The 14,140-nt window shown below is 40.0% G+C and overlaps 1 long non-coding RNA gene across 1 annotated transcript; it reads left to right on the top strand.

Moving 5' to 3' along the window:
- The first annotated feature begins 5,905 nt into the window (after positions 1–5,905).
- LOC120973509 (uncharacterized) lies at positions 5,906–8,231 on the top strand. The gene is made up of 2 exons (XR_005768511.3): positions 5,906–7,785; positions 7,878–8,231. It is a non-coding gene; the product is annotated as an uncharacterized lncRNA (long non-coding RNA).
- The last annotated feature ends 5,909 nt before the right edge of the window (positions 8,232–14,140 follow it).

Below are 14,140 nucleotides of genomic sequence, written 5' to 3'. Positions count from 1 at the left end.
CTGAAGGGAAGGAACAGATCGTTCCCAACCCAGCCTATGCTGCTTGGTTAATCCAAGATCAGCAACTAGTAGCCTATTTGCTCAGGAATCTTTCTAAGGAAGTCCTGGTGCAAGTTGCCTCTCTAGAAAAATCACACGCCATCTGGTCCGCTCTCGCAAACATGTTTGCAGCCCAATCCAAATCGAAATTAAACACTTGCCGCACTGCCCTATCCAACGCCCAGAAAGGATCCCAATCTGCTGCTGCCTTCTTTGATCACATGAGATCCCTGTCAGATGAGCTTGCTATGGAAGGGAAACCCCTCTTAGAGGAAGAACTAATCTCCTTCATAGTTGCTGGTCTTGACATGGACTACCAACCACTCATCTCAGCCCTAGATGTCCGCACCAAACCACTATATGTTGATGATCTCTTCGGCATGGTGGCGAATTTTGATCAGCGTATGGAGCAGTTCCAGGGCACAGGCGCCGGGGCTTTCAAGTCCTCGGCCAACAGTGCCTCACAGGGGCGCGGCGGCACTCCCAAGGGCGGCTACCGCAACCCACCCAAGGGTGGAAACGGTGACGGCAATAGCAACTACAACAGCGGTGGCGGCGGCTACCGCGGAAACAACAACGGAGGTGGTGGTGGCAGCTACAATGAGGGCGGCAGTGGTGGCTACTGATGACCCACAAGTATAGGGGATCTATCGTAGACCTTTCGATAAGTAAGAGTGTCGAACCCAACGAGGAGCAGAAGGAAATGATAAGCGGTTTTCAGCAAGGTATTCTCTGCAAGCACTGAAATTATGGGTAACAGATAGTTTTGTGATAAGATAATTTGTAATGAGCAACAAGTAACAAAAGTAAATAAAGTGCAGCAAGGTGGCCCAATCCTTTTTGTAGCAAAGGACAAGCCTGGACAAACTCTTATATAGAGAAAAGCGCTCCCGAGGACACATGGGAATTATCGTCAAGCTAGTTTTCATCATGTTCATATGATTCGCGTTCGGTACTTTGATAATTTGATATGTGGGTGGACCGGTGCTGTCCTTACTTGGACAAGCATCCCACTTATGATTAACTCCTATTGCAAGCATCCGCAACTACAAAAGAAGTATTAAGGTAAACCTAACCATAGCATGAAACATATGGATCCAAATCAGCCCCTTACAAAGCAACGCATAAACTAGGGTTTAAGCTTCTGTCACTCTAGCAACCCATCATATACTTATTACTTCCCAATGCCTCCCTCTAGGCCCAAATAATGGTGAAGTGTCATGTAGTCGACGTTCACATGACACCACTAGAGGAGAGACAACATACATCTCATCAAAATATTGAATGAATACCAAATTCACATGACTACTAATAGCAAGACTTCTCCCATGTCCTCGGGAACAAACGTAACTACTCACAAAGCATATCATGTTCATAATCAGAGGAGTATTAATATGCATATAGGATCTGAACATATGATATTCCACCAAATAAACCAACTAGCATCAACTACAAGGAGTAATCAACACTACTAGCAACCTACAGGTACCAATCTCAGACTTAGAGACAAGAATTGGATACAAGAGATGAACTAGGGTTTGAGAGGAGATGGTGCTGGTGAAGATGTTGATGGAGATTGGCCCCCTCCCGATGAGAGGAGCGTTGGTGATGACGATGGCGATGATTTCCCCCTCCCGGAGGGAAGTGTCCCCGGCAGAACAGCTCCGCCAGAGCCCTAGATTGGTTCCGCCTCGTGGCGGCGGAGTCTCGTCCCGAAAGCTTGCTTATGATTTTTCTTCGGACGAAAGACATCATATAGCAGAAGATGGGCACCGGAGGGCCACCAGGGGGCCCACGAGGTAGGGGGCGCGCCCAGGGGGTAGGGCGCGCCCCCACCCTCGTGCCCAGGGTGTGGGTCCCTCTGGTATTTTCTTCGCTCAGTATTTTTTATTATTTCCAAAAATAACTTCCGTGGAGTTTTAGGACTTTTGGAGTTGTGCAGAATAGGTCTCTAATATTTGCCCCTTTTCCAGCCCAGAATTCCAGCTGTCGGCATTCTCCCTCTTCATGTAAACCTTGTAAAATAAGAGAGAATAGGCATAAGTATTGTGACATAATGTGTAATAACAGCCCATAATGCAATAAATATCGATATAAAAGCATGATGCAAAATGGACGTATCAACTCCCCCAAGCTTAGACCTTGCTTGTCCTCAAGCGGAAGTCGATAACGATAAATATGTCCACATGTTTAGAGGTAGAGGTGTTGATAAAATAAAATACGGACATGAGTGCATCATGATCATTCTTATAACAGCAACATATATGGATATTGTCATATGATTTCTTATGCTCAAGTAATAATCTATTCACAATGTAAAGTATGAATCAGAGACTTCATTGAGAACCAACAAACTACAATCTCAGTCATTGAAGCAATTGCAATTTATCATAACATCGAAAAGAGTCTATGTAAGAGCTTTTCAGCAAGTTCACATACTCAACTATCATTTAGTCTTTCACAATTGCTAACACTCACGCAATACTTATGGTTACGGAGTTTTAATCGGACACAAAGAATGATAGGGGCTTATAGTTTCGCCTCCCAACCTTTTACCTCAAGGGTAATGTCAACAATAATAGTTCATGCTAACTTACATCCAATTGGATATATATATCAGGATCTTTCCAACACAATGTGCTTGCCAAAGGATAAAATGTAAAAAGGAAAGGTGAAGATCACCATGACTCTTGCATAAGGGTAAGAGATAAAAGTAAAAGATAGGCCCTTCGCAGAGGGAAGCAGAGGTTGTCATGCACTTTCAGGGTTAGATGCACAAAATCTTAATGCGAAAAAACGTCACTTTATATTGCCAGTTGTGATATGGACCTTTATTATGCAGTCCGTCGCTTTTATTTCTTCCACTTCACAAGATCGTATAAAGCTTATTTCCTCCACACTAATCAATCATACATATTTAGAGAGCAATTTTTATTGCTTGCACCGATGACAACTTACTTGAAGGATCTTACTCAATCCATAGGTAGATATGGTGGACTCTCATGGCAAAACTGGGTTTAAGGGTATTTGGAAGCACAAGTAGTATCTCTACTTGGTGCAAAGAATTTGGCTAGCATGAGGGAGAAAGGCAAGCTCAACATGTTGGATGATCCATGACCATATACTTTATTTCAGATATAATAAAACATAACCCATTACGTTGTCTTCCTTGTCCAACGTCAACTCTTTAGCATGTCATATTTTAATGAGTGCTCACAATCATAAAAGATGTCCAAGATAGCATGTTTATATGTGAAACCTCCCTTTCTTTATTACTTCCTATTAATTGCAACGATGACCAAAGCTATGTCTGCCAACTCTCAACAACTTTTAATCATCATACTCTTTTTATGTGAAGTCATTACTCTCCATAAGATCAATATGATCTCTTTGTTTCTTTTTACTCTTTCTCTTTTCTTTTATTCCCTCAATATCATAGCAAGATAATCAAGCCCTTAACTCAACACTAATCTTTATTATATAGCTCACGGACTCGATTACAAAAAGGGATCATAAAGCAAAACTCAAAACAAGATCATACCAAAAACTTTATTCTACTAGATCGAGATATTACTAAAAGGAACGAACTAAGAAAAAGATAAAGATAGGAGTGTGATGGTGATACGATACCGGGGCACCTCCCCCAAGCTTGGCAGTTGCCAAGGGGAGTGCCCATACCCATATGATTATATCTCCTTTTTCGAAGGTGATGGTGTGATATTCTTGGCGATGATACTCCTCAGGATACGATTCTCTTCCTCGAGCTTATTGAGTTGTTGCTTGAGATCCATTATCTCCTTACGGAGCTTACCCGTGACGGTTAAAGCTCCTTGCACCCATGGATGTTGCATAGCTGCGGGGGAACAAGTAACACTCTTTTTCATATTCTCGTAAGAAAGAAATCTAACATTGAAAGGGATAACCGAGTTTGGAATAGCCGAGCTTTGTAATCCCCCCATCGTGAATCAAGCTCGGAAGCGAGAAGTGACTTCTTGATCCTCCTCCATGGCATCTATCCTCTTCAAATCAGCCTCCATCTCTTCCTCCGTTGCTGGCCCAAAGTGGTCAGCATCGCTGTTTGTCCTTGATCTCGATGCCGGATGAGACACCCTGCTCTCCCCGACTGACTCTTGAGAAGACATCTTGCTCTAATCTGCAGCAGCAACAGCTCGAAATAAGAACAGAGGATATTTGCATGATACAGCAGTCAAAACCTTCGGGAGATTATATAATGAATTTTTACCGACCAAAATACGTATCGTGCAAGAAAACGGAGTCCGGAGAGCGCACGAGGTGCCCATGAGGCAGGGGGCGCGCCCTCCACCCTCGTGGAGCCCTCGTGTCCTTCCCGGACTGCTTCTTATTTTTCTATTTTTCTAAATACTAGCAAAGTGGCCCGCTCGATGCGCGGGCTAGAACTTTAGAAAGTTTAATATTGAGAACATATTATTTGATTTATCTAAAGAAAGATTGGGGCCTAATGTGATGAGAACACAATTTTGTCCACACTTCATTGATTTAAGACATGTTTAGTCAAGAGGATAAGGGGTCATGAAATTTGGTTGTATACATGTTCCTAACCTTGTGATGCCAATTAGAAGTTTGTGTTACACTGGTGACTATGGTCATTTTTGTTGAAATATTTATGAGATCTAAGCTTCTTTATAAAACCCAAATCCACAAGAGAGAAAATCAATGCTTGGTATTATGCACCATGTACAAAACTAAAACTTCAGATATCATAAATCTCAATTCAAAGCCACATTAACTGCATATTTATGTGGACCATCACTGCAACATTTTCAAATGTTTTTTTACTTTCTGCTTTTAGTTGCTTTTCTGTACAGTTAAACTTGGTTTCTGGGTGGTAATAAAAGACTGTGGGGCTTTGCCATGCAGTAGGTAGTAAAAATATATTTTCAAATGATTTTCTTGTGACCAGTATCAACAATGCATTTATTGTTTATGTGTTAAGGTTTGAAATACCAAAAGGTAGGAATTGTGCCTATAAAATTTGAAAGGTCGAGAACCTAAGAATATTCTTTACTATTACTTATTTTCCTCAAATCACATAAGCCCAATAGAAAGACAACTAATTTATTAGTTCATGACATACACTCGTCAACAACTTATTCGAAGGTAAATGCCTTGCAATACTTACTCGCATGTTTGCATATACTTGTCATTTTCTCACAATTCTCATTGGTATAATATATGTGCGGGATATTTCATATTTCCAAAGTACAAAAATCCTCTCCCCTGACTGAAAAAATGTCCGCCATTTCCGCAATTGCCCGTTATAGCCCTGCAAAATCATTAGTCCCTGATTTAAAACGTTGCTTAAGATTTCTCTTTCGTTAAACATAGAGCAAGTAGTTTTTACTGGTTTCACGCATGCCTCAGAATATATGCTAAAATGTTGTAAGATTGATATATTGAATTTCTAGTTGTAAATGCGTGCAACCGTAATTTCCACCAATTATGTTTGTCCGCGCCTTTTAGTTGACCGTAAACATCTTAGAACTTCACATATGAGTTAAGATGAATCTAGGGTGCAGTTATGTAATATATGTCCACTAAAATCGCAATTGTACCTATGTTTTTATTTCATGAACACTTAATAGAGTTAAGGTAAGACAATTTTAGAAGACAGCAAGCTTGTCTCACGCCTGAGGGGGTGTTTGGTTCACGGACTTTTTAGTCCCAGAGACTAGAAAAAGTCCCTAAAAAGTCTCTAGAAACCAAACGAAAGGGACTTTTTCTACAGGGACTAGAAAAAGACTCTACTAGAAAGTCTTTTTTATTAGTCCTGGGACTAGAAAAAGTCTTTGGACTTCTGAACCAAACACCCCAGAATCGCAAGCAAAGAAAATGTTGGCTCTTCACTTTCCTCTGACCATTGTGCACAACGCGACGGCATCAGGGGTCCCACCAAGCTGAACACTCACTTTCCCCTTTCTCCAGTCTTGTGTTCTTGTCTTCTCGGGAGCTCCCATGAGGGAAGCCGGTCCAGCTTCGATCCACCGCGTGTGAGGACTGATCTGATGCTCCCCTCATTTCCTTCTTGATCGTCCTCACCTGCACGCACCCCACGTCAAGGGTAAGTGGTACGGCCACGCTGTGGCTTTCTACAACAGCTGGTTTGGATCCCCCCGTGCCTCGTGGTCGTGGATCTCTCGGGCCAGTGAACGGCGACGGAGGGGTTGCAGGTCCCGAATAGCCGTTGCGCGAGGGAGGAGGCGAGCTCGTCGAAGTCGATTGCCGTTGCAGTCGGCCTCCATGGAGGCGATGAGGGTGTCGATCTCGTCCCCCGCAGCTAGCTTGGATCCTGCGCGAGTGTGAGGTTTCCTGGAGGCGTTGTCATCCAGAAGCGCCGAACCGGACGCGTCGTTGTTGTCCCAAAGCGAGACAGCTTGTCACGCTGTCTTCATTCTTGATAGCTGCAGCCCGGCTCTGGCGTTGCGTTCTTCCACCTGCAGGTCCCTCCTTCTCCCTTCCCCTTTTCTGATTTTGTGCGATTGCACCATTATAATCTGCACCATTTATGTATTTTGTGCTCCTACATATTGTCTGATGTTGATTTTCATCAGATTGACTTCTGGTCCATCAACTACATAATCATTGTAAGTTATACATGCCAAACATAACTACGGGCATAATGTTAATTTGTTTATGTCCCTCCACTTTTTTTCCGGGCTTGTGACCGGCATCGGCACGGAAGTGTTAGCCCCCCTACCCCCATTAATATTCAGCATACTTAAGAAATACTCCCTCCGTTCCTATATAAGTCTTTGTAGAGATTCCACTATGAACCACATACGGATGTATATAGATGTATTTAGAGTGTAGATTCACTCATTTTGCTCCTTGTCTAATCCATAGTGGAATCTCTACAAAGACTTATTTAGGAACGGAGGAAGTAGTTGTTTTATTTGGGCTTCACTATAGTTTTAATAATTCCCAAAGATAAACTGAGATTTATAATAACTGAATAGGAAAATTGATCTGGTTGCATTATACATATAAAACATAATGATGCATGGGCACTCACTATTGGCCTGTACTGTATAATAAGATTCAAATATCAGGTATCACATAATATAGATTGTTGATACTAATTGATATATTGAGCTATTTCCATCAAATGTTGATGCATGTTTCCAATGCTTTGAACAAACAAATGAAACTATCAGAAAATGTATTTCATATTTTACATCCTACAAAGTAGGAAACTGGGAACATAATGAGAAGAAAAGAATGAATATAGGAAGAAGCGGAAATTATGTTGATACATGCACTTAAATGAGTCTTCCTTCTGGTTATTTTCTTGCTTCATTGGCATTGCGACCGGATGATTAGGACTATGCCCAATCGTAATGCTTGAAAATACTGGGCTGAGTAATAATATCCTTGTGATAGCCGCTTAAGACATCCTCAAGACGCGGCGACTTCTTTAAGCGACCGTTTGTTTACATCAATTTGTGAAATAAACCTATGATGGTTGCCTTTCAAATTGGGTAATTTGAACAATGTTATACCAACCAGTAGTCGAATTCCTAGTTGTGCTAATGTGCTAACCAAGAAAAGTTAGATTATGTGGTGTCAAGAAAATCATATGAAGCAGCAACTATTAGGCAGTTAATTGGTCTCACCATTTGACACTAAATATCCTGCAGAGTCTGGATGTTGCCGGGATTAATTGACTTGCTGCCCAGGAGCGCTGAACTTAGCTTCATCCTACTTCTTGTAGGACATTGTAGTAAACAGATTACTTTAATCACCTGAGACATGCAGTGGCATATGTTATGGTTAAGATTGAATATCGCCATCCATGGCAGGGCAAGGATCGAAGGTACGGCGCACCTGCTGCTGGTACTCGCTTGTCCAGTCTGGAGAATACATCCTCATGTAGGAGACACAATGGGGTGCTCTCCGAGCAGGAATGACCGAGGCAAGCCACTGGCACCGGGTTGCTGACTCCTGCTGCTCTCATTCTAGTTCGAGCTACAGATCATGAATCATGAGGAAGCAATATACATGTCAAGTTGTTAACTTCTCAGAGCATGTATATTAGTATGGACTGCACTATAGACATATCCTACAATAGGTTGTCTTTTCGGTTCTCTGCATAGACTTTTGATTGGATGAAACATTAAGTATCTATTGATTGGCACTAATTATTCTGTGTTCTCTATGGCCATTGCTTGTTAGATACAGTATAATATTGTCCTTCATCCCTGTGTTTGACGTAGTTCTACGACCAGAAAAGACGGAAATAGACTAAAAATAATTGATTCTAAAATAAACATAATTAATGTATGCAGCAACCATCATGATTATTTAAGCACCTTTGCAATCCCAAACTCCACGTTTTCTGATATGCAAGCAAGGATCGAGGCCACGTGATGAAAATTGAAGAGGGATTTAAAAGGGAAGACGTCTACAAATTGATGATGGATTTAAAAGGGAAGACGCCTACAGAAGCAGCAGTATGGATTCACGGAATCAATGTGAACTAATCATATATGGAGACGTAGACATTTGCGGGAAAACATACCTGGCAATGGAATTGATGGAACAGTGGAAACTCATCCCATGGCGACGATGAATGATCGACATGGCAAAGGAACGATGCGTTCACGGCGGCGGCGAGACGGATGGAGAGCCACGTCCCCTGATTGATCCCTTTTTCTGATCCGTGTTTTTTGGGTACCTTTGTGAGATACAAGAGGCGTGGAGAAAAGCTTAGGGCATAGTGGGTAATTTCTAGGTGTTACTAAATTGTTTCTAAGATCTAACGATTGTGGTTATCTCTCCTAATAAATTAAGGGACAGATGTTTCTAATTTTTGTGAGATTTTCTAGCTTAATTACTTTGTTTTTTTACGTGGGCGAGATAACTTATTAAGGGCATTGGTGGGTAATTTTCATTCTTTTCAATCCATTGGTTGTGCTCGTCTAATCGGTTTCAATTGAAGGCCAGATGTTTCTAATTATTATGGGATTTTCTAGGTAATTCTCTTTTTTCTGGTTACCCATAAAGCACTTTATATATATAAATAGATTTCAAAACGGAGAAAAATTGCCATTTGAACTGTTTTGGAGTCGGTTTACTTACGTACCACATACCTATTCCTTTTCGGAGTCTGAAACGTTCTGGAAAGTGTCTCTTATGTATTCCTCCGGGGTTACGGTTTCAATAATATTAGTTTCAACATTTATAGGATTACCTGAGATATAATGTTTGATTCTTTGACCGTTCACCACCTTCGGATTTGTGCCTTCGAAGTTGTTGATTTTTATGGCACCGGAACGATAGACCTCCTCGATAACGTAAGGACCTTCCCATTTAGAGAGAAGCTTTCCTGCAAAAAATCTTAAACGAGAGTTGTATAGTAATACATAATCACCTACATTAAACTCACGCTTTTGTATCCTTTTGTCATGCCATCTTTTAACTTTTTCTTTAAACAGCTTGGCATTCTCATAGGCTTGGGTTCTCCATTCATCAAGTAAGCTAATGTCAAATAACCTCTTCTCACCAGCAAGTTTGAAATCATAGTTGAGCTCTTTAATAGCCCAATATGCCTTATATTCTAGTTCGAGAGGTAAATGACATGCTTTTCCATAAACCATTTTATATGGAGATATACCCATAGGATTTTTATACGCAGTTCTATATGCCCATAATGCATCATCAAGTTTCTTGGACCAATTCTTTCTAGATCTATTAACAGTCTTTTGCAAAATTAATTTGAGTTCTCTATTACTCAATTCTACCTGACCACTAGACTGTGGGTGATAAGGATATGCAATTTTATGATTAACATCATACTTGGCAAGCATTTTACGAAAGGCACCATGAATAAAATGTGAACCACCATCAGTCATTAAATATCTAGGGACTCCAAACCTCGGAACAATAACTTCTTTAAGCATCTTAATAGAGGTGTTATGATCAGCACTACTAGTTGGAATAGCTTCTACCCACTTAGTAACGTAATCAACAGCAACTAAAATGTGATTATACCCATTAGAGGCAGGAAACGGTCCCATATAATCAAAGCCCCAAACATCAAATGGTTCAATAACAAGTGAATAATTCATAGGCATTTCCTGACGTCTACTAATATTACCAATTCTTTGACATTCATCACAAGATAAGACAAACTTACGAGCATCCTTGAAGAGAGTAGGCCAATAAAAACCGGATTGCAATACCTTATGTGCAGTTCTATCTCCAGCGTGGTGTCCTCCATAAGCTTCAGAGTGACACTTGCGTAAGATCTGTTCCTGTTCATGCTCAGGTACACAACGCCTAATAACACCATCTACTCCTTCTTTATAAAGATGTGGGTCATCCCAAAAGTAATGTCTCAAATCATAGAAAAACTTTTTCTTTTGCTGGTATGTGAAACTAGGTGGTATAAATTTAGCAACAATGTAATTAGCATAATCAGCATACCATGGAGCAGTACGAGAAGCATTTATGACATTTAATTGTTCATCAGGAAAGCTATCATCAATAGGTAGTGGGTCATCAAGAACATTCTCTAACCTAGACAAGTTGTCTGCAACGAGGTTCTCACCTCCCTTTCTATCAATAATATGCAAATCAAATTCTTGTAGCAAGAGAACTCATCTAATAAGTCTAGGTTTAGCATCTTTCTTTTCCATAAGATATTTAATAGCAGCGTGATTCGTGTGAATAGTTACTTTAGAATCAACAATATAAGGTTTGAACTTATCACAAGCAAATACAACTGCTAAGAATTCTTTTTCAGTAGTAGCATAATTTCTCTGAGCACTGTCTAGAGTTTTACTAGCATATTGAATAACATTTAATTTCTTATCAACTCTTTGTCCTAGAACAGCACCTACAGCATAATCACTAGCATCACACATAATTTCAAAGGGTAAATTCCAATCAGGTGGCTGAACAATAGGTGCAGAAATCAATGCTTTCTTAAGTATTTCAAATGCTTCTACACAATCATCATCAAAGACAAATGGTATATCTTTTTGTAATAGATTAGTGAGAGGCCGAGAAATTTTTGAGAAGTCCTTAATGAACCTCCTATAAAACCCGGCATGACCAAGGAAACTTCTTATACCTTTGATGTCCTTGGGACATGGCATCTTTTCGATAGCATCAACTTTAGCTTTATCCACTTCAATACCTCTTTCAGAAATTTTATGCCCCAAGACAATACCTTCATTAACCATAAAGTGGCACTTCTCCCAATTCAAGACAAGGTTAGCAAAACTCGATCAAGGTTGCTCAAGCAATCATCAAAAGAGGATCCATAAACGGAGAAATCATCCATGAAAACCTCACAAATCTTTTCACAACAGTCAGAGAATATAGCCATCATGCATCTTTGAAAGGTAGCTGGTGCATTACATAAACCAAAAGGCCTACGTCTATAAGCAAAAGTACCGAAAGGGCAAGTAAAAGTGGTCTTAGCTTGATCATCAGCTGACACAGGTATTTGAGAGAAACCAGAGTAACCATCTAGAAAGCAAAAATGTGTATGTTTGGATAATCTTTCTAGCATTTGATCAATAAAAGGTAAGGGGTAATGATCTTTTTAGTAGCTTTATTTAATTTGCGAAAATCAATTACCATCCTATAACCTGTAATAACTCTTTGCAGAATCAATTCATCTTTATCATTAGGAACGACAGTAGTACCTCCCTTCTTAGAGACACAATGGACAGGACTTACCCACTGACTATCAGTAACGGGATAAATTATACCTGCCTCAAGGAGCTTTAATATTTCCTTTCTTACCACTTCTTTCATCTTAGGATTTAACCGTCGCTGATGATCAATAACTGGTTTGGCGTCTTTCTCCAAATTTATTTTGTGTTGACATAGAGTGGGACTAATGCCCTTAAGATCATCAAGAGTATATCCAATAGCAGCATGGTGCTTCTTCAGAGTTTTCAATAATTTTTCTTCCTCCTTCTCTGAAAGGTTAGCACTAATAATAACAGGATATATCTTCTTTTCATCAAGATAAGCATATTTAAGAGTATCAGGTAATGGTTTAAGCTCAAACACGGGATCACCCTTGGGTGGAGGAGGATCCCCTAGGATTTCAACAGGCAAGTTGTGTTTCAGAATAGGTCCCTGTTTAAAGAACACTTCATCTATTTCCCTTCTTTCATTCATAAACATATCATTTTCCTGGTCTAGCAAATATTGTTCTAAAGGTTCACTAGGAGGCACGACAATAGAAGCAAGACCAATAATTTCATCCTTACTGGGCAATTCCTCTTCCCGGTGTTGTCTACGAAATTTAGAAAAATTAAACTCATGAGACATATCACCCAAACCAATAGTAACAACATCCTTTTTGCAGTCTATTTTAGCATTAAATGTGTTCAAGAAGGGTCTACCAAATATAATGGGACAAAAGCTATCTTGTGGGGAACCAAGAACAAGAAAATCAGCAGGATATTTAGTTTTCCCACACAAGACATCAACATCTCTAACAATCCCAATTGGTGAAATAGTATCTCTATTGGCAAGCTTAATGGTAACATCAATTTCTTCTAACTCAGCGGGTGCAATATCATGCATAATTTCTTTGTATAAGTCAATAGGTATTGCACTAGCACTAGCACCCATATCACACAAGCCATGATAAAAATGATCTCCTATTTTAACAGAAATAACAGGCATGCCTACCAGAGGTCTATGTTTATCTTTAGCACTAGGTGTAGCAATTCTAGCAGTCTCATCACAGAAATTAATAACATGCCCATCAATATTATCAGCCAAGAGATCTTTAACAATAGCAATATTAGGTTCAACTTTAACTTGCTCAGGAGGTGTATAAGTTCTAATATTGCTTCTACGAACCACATTCGAAGCTTTAGCATGATCCTTTATTCTAACAGGGAAAGGTGGTTTTTCAACATAAGCAGTAGGAACAATAGGATCATTATAAGTGATAGTCTTTTCTTCAACTTTAATAGGTACAACTAGTTTTACTTCTGTGGGAGGATTATATTTAAACCACTTCTCCTTAGGGAGATCAACGTGAGCAGCAAAAGATTCACAAAAAGATGCTACTATCTCAGAGTCAAGTCCATATTTAGTGCTAAATTTATGGAAAACATCGGTATCCATAAAAGATTTAACACAATCAAACTTAGGTGTTATACCTAACTCCTTACCTTCGTCGAGGTCCCACCTTCAGAGTTGCGTTTAATTCTTTCCAATAAATCCATTTGAATTCAATAGTCTTCATCATAAAGGAACCAGTACAAGAAGTATCGAGCATGGAGCGATTGTTGTCAGAAAGCCGAGCATAAATTTTTTGAATAATCATTTCTCTTGAGAGCTCATGATTGGGGCATGAATATAACATTGACTTAAGCCTCCCCCAAGCTTGAGCGATGCTTTCTCCTTCGCGAGGCCAAAAATTATATATGTAATTATGATCACGATGAACAAGATGCATAGGATAAAACTTCTGATGAAATTCCAATTTCAATCGCTTATAGTCCCATGATCCCATATCATCACATAGCCTATACCATGTCAATGCATCTGCCTTCAAAGATAAAGGGAAGACCTTCTTCTTGATAACATCATCGGGCATACCTGCAAGCTTAAATAATCCACAAACTTCATCCACATAGATTAGGTGTAAATCGGGATGCAATGTTCCATCTCCTGCAAAAGGATTAACTAGCAGTTTCTCTATAATACCCGAAGGAATTTCAAAGTAAACATTTTCATTTTCAGTAGGTTCAGTAGGTTGAGGAGCAACTCTTTGCTCTACTGGTCGGGGTGAAGATACCCCGAACAAGCCCCTCAGAGGATTACTTTCCATAGTAACAAGTGACAGTAAATTTCAGCACACTATATAAATTTTCCCTTACCAAATTTCACCTACCAAAGGCGCTTCACTCCCCGGCAACGGCACCAGAAAAGAGTCTTGATGACCCACAAGTATAGGGGATCTATCGTAGTCCTTTCGATAAGTAAGAGTGTCGAACCCAACGAGGAGCAGAAGGAAATGATAAGCGGTTTTCAGCAAGGTATTCTCTGCAAGCACTGAAATTATAGGTAACAGATAGTTTTG

The sequence above is a fragment of the Aegilops tauschii genome, chromosome 2, assembly GCF_002575655.3.
Source record: "Aegilops tauschii subsp. strangulata cultivar AL8/78 chromosome 2, Aet v6.0, whole genome shotgun sequence".
In the NCBI taxonomy this organism is placed as follows: domain Eukaryota; kingdom Viridiplantae; phylum Streptophyta; class Magnoliopsida; order Poales; family Poaceae; genus Aegilops; species Aegilops tauschii.
This window is presented reverse-complemented; position numbering and strand designations above follow the sequence as displayed.